Source organism: Elephantulus edwardii, unplaced genomic scaffold (genome assembly GCF_000299155.1).
Source record: "Elephantulus edwardii isolate Elephantulus edwardi_28Jun2011 unplaced genomic scaffold, EleEdw1.0 scaffold00252, whole genome shotgun sequence".
Lineage (NCBI taxonomy): Eukaryota > Metazoa > Chordata > Mammalia > Macroscelidea > Macroscelididae > Elephantulus > Elephantulus edwardii.
The window spans coordinates 498,951-502,476 of NW_006400002.1; the positions used below are offsets into that span (position 1 = coordinate 498,951).

Genomic DNA, 3,526 nt, shown 5'->3' on the forward strand with positions numbered 1-3,526 from the left:
GTGTTCTTTCCATTGGATCACACAGGCTAGTTAATGTTTTAATTTACTTTAAATAATAAACTGCCATTCCCCTTCTCTTGTTTTTGCCTCTTCTTCTATAGTAGAAAACCCAGTATTCTTCCTTTTCTCCATTTTGAGATCAGTAGAAGGTGTCAGATGTGAGAAAAGATAGAGAATGTGATACCTTAGCATTAAAATATCGTTCAGTTCCAGATAGCACAATATCTTCATAAAAAATACAAGCATCAACTCTTTAAAGAAGAATAATTAATGAACAAAGTTATAGCCTCGTAATCTTGCACTGGAGAATATAGGTACATGGACTTGAAAGTGTGTGTGTGTGTGTGTATTTAAAATCAACATTCTTTTATTTTCTTTGTATTTGACTTTCAGGATTTATAGCAGTGCAGTTTTGGGCAGGCCAGAAGACTGACACTTTTGTAAACTCATAAAACAGGTAATTTTTTACATTATAATGTGAGTATAAAAGGGAGAATGAACATTTGTTGACCACCAGTATCCCAGCCTGAGGAAACTCCAGGTCTTAGCAACTTTGGAAGTGAGATTAGCATTTAGTAACTGAGTAAGACGCTCTGAGGATGTTACTTTAGAAAATTTGACAGATGAAAAGAAGAGCCACTTGGTACTGTGTATCATTACTTCAATTTTTTTTTTCTGAGTCTTCCTCTTTTTTTAAAAAATTTTAAAATTATTTTTAATTTTAATGAAAATTTACAGAAACTCTGGATTTTCATTCATTCATTGTTGCACTTTTCTCCCTGCCCATCCCTCCCCCCTCAGTACACTCTTCTCTTTGAAAAGTAAAAGAAAAATTCTTTCATTGTTTTACAATCCCTCCCCCCAGGTCCACCCCACTATGCAGCCTTCATTCTGGATTCCTGTCATGACAATAATACCTAATCACTTATCCCTTTTACAACAGTTTTCTCCCTCATGTTTCAATGCAGCATACATAATTTATCCCATCTTTCTCAATCTCCCCCCCAACCTTGAAGTCAGTCCTGTTTTACAACTGTGGCACTATGTAGTATTTGGCCTTTTGTTACTGAGATATTTCACTCAGCATAATGTCCTCCAGGGTCACCCATTTTGAATAATATTGTTTGAGTTCCTTATTTTTCAATGCAGCATAGTATTCCATTGTGTGAATATACCACAGCTTCTCTATCCATTCGTTTGTTGATGGGCACTTACGTTGTTTCCAACTTCTTGCTATTATGAAGAAAGCCACGATAAATATGGGCATACATATATCTGCTTGGGTGGCAGTTATGTTCTCTTTAGGGTGTGTTCCCAGTAGTGGAATTGCTGGGTCACATGGTATCTCTATTTGCAACTTTTTGAGAAACCGCCTTCCACAGTGGTTGCACCATTTTATACTTCCACCAACCGTGAATAAGGGTCCCAGTTTCTCCACAACCTTGCCAGCATTTGTTGATTGCTGTTTTGTTAAATTTTGCTCTTCTTACTGGAGTGAGATGATATCTCATAGTTGTTTTGATTTGCAACTCTCTTAGAGCTAGGGATTTTCACCATTTCTTCATGTGCTTGTTGGCCATCTGAATGTCGTCTTTGGTGAAGTATCTGTTCATATCCTATGCCCATTTTTCAATTGTATTGTTTACTGTTATCTTGTGGTGACTTCATTTTTCAAGTACACCATGTCAGTGAACTTTCTGCAGTAACTGCCCAGCCCAGTCCAAAAGAACTTTTCCACAATGCTGGAAATGTTCCTTGTTTTCACTTTTCTGTGCAGTACTCATCATAGTGAGTCCAACAGTTGCTCCATAGAGAAAGGATGAACAATCTCCTGTGTGATTTAAAGCCTCTGAAAACCCACTGGAGGATCCTCTAGGAGGGGCATCTGACTTCATGGCACCCAACAACAACACTTCCACAATACAGTTTCTCATTAGGCACTTGTTGTTCTTGAGCTTTTGAAACGTGGTAACTGCAGGTGTAGGATTGCCATTTTAAATTTCACTTAATTTTCATTTAAACAGCTTTGTATTGCTTCTGGCATTTATATTGGACAGTGTATTTTATATCATCTACTGTTTTGTACCATCGAGTCAGAATGAACCCATAGCTGACCCAACAGTGGGTTTTTAGAGGCAATAAATCACCCAGGAGGAGATTGCCCATCTTTCTCCTGTGAAGCCAAAGGTGGATTCAAACCTTATAGATTTGTGTTGGCAGCACAATTTATTACCACTAAGCTACCAGAAATCCCTGAGAAATATTTAGAAATGTTAATTTGATGACATATAGGATGGATGGTTGTTCTTATGTGCCATCAAGTCGCCTGCAACTCAATAGCAACCCTATGTACAACAGCCCTAAACCCTGCCCTATCCTGTGTCAACCTTATTGTGTCTGATACACCTATTCCTATTCCTATTACCCCAGTGACTGAATCAGTTTATCTCATTAAGAGTCGTCTTCTCTGTACTGTCCCTCCACCCTCCCAAGCATGATGTACCTCTCCAAGGACTGGTGCCTCTTGTCAGCATGTCCAGAATATGGTAGATGAAGCTTCAGAATCCTTGCCTCCAAGGAGCAGTCTGGTTTCACCCTCTCTCAGAGGAACCTGTTTGTTCTCCCATGGTATTTTCAGTGAGGGGAAGGGGGAAAAAAGCAGGCAAAAGAATTGAAAATCTGAATTGACTATTACAGTGGGAACTGGAAGAAACGGTTGCAAATGACTTAACATTGGTTGAATTGAACATAGAGATAGATAATGAGGGTGAAATAGGGCACAGCTAGCTCCTTCTTGTTGTTCATAAGGTTGCATTGAGTTGTAGTTGAACTGATAACACTTAACAATAACCAGTGACAAGCAAAGGCTTTGGAAGAGAGAACTTAACCTGGAAAAATGATAATCCCATTACTGAAATAGAACTATTTGAGGAATTTAGAGAAATTGGGTTTGGCTGTTCATTCAGGAAATAATTATTAAGTGATTGTTGTTATTACTACTATAGAGCCTCAGTAATATAGATAAAGCTAAGTTAAGATTGAATGTAAATGATGTTACTTACATTCTAGAGTCTCAGATGCTCAGACAGTACCTTTATTCAGACATCAGGCTCGGAAGGGTAGACGGACTGTGCAGGAGAGGGAGACCCTGATTGAGATGGATTAATACAGTAACTGGGACGATGGGGATTGGTATGTCAGAATTAGTGAGACTGGCTCAGGACAGGGAAAGATTCAGAGCAGCTGTACAGAGGGTCGCTATGCGTTGGTGGTGACTCAACCAATAACATTCTATGACAGGTTTAGAAGCAGGAGTGATACCAACTTCCTAAACAACATGCCTCCAGAAACTCTGTGAACTTTGATAAGCGATGGTTGTAGATGGACTTCAGGCCTTTTGTTCATAAGGTCACTATAAGTTGTACTCGCCTTGAAGGCAATCAACAACAACTTGGAACTGAGGCAAAAAAGTACAATTCCCCCCCGCCCCCCCATTTACCAAAGGCGTATTTTTCTTTCTTTTTTT

At 39.0% G+C, this 3,526-nt stretch overlaps 1 protein-coding gene across 1 annotated transcript in view; it reads left to right on the top strand.

Moving 5' to 3' along the window:
- Window positions 1-393: 393 nt before the first annotated feature.
- LOC102875755 (DNA damage-regulated autophagy modulator protein 2-like) overlaps window positions 394-3,526 on the top strand; it is a 38,534-nt gene continuing 35,401 nt past the window's right edge. Inside the window, exon 1 of the mRNA XM_006899293.1 lies at window positions 394-457. The gene's annotated coding sequence lies outside the window, so the exon portion shown is untranslated. The remainder of the gene's footprint in view (window positions 458-3,526) is intronic.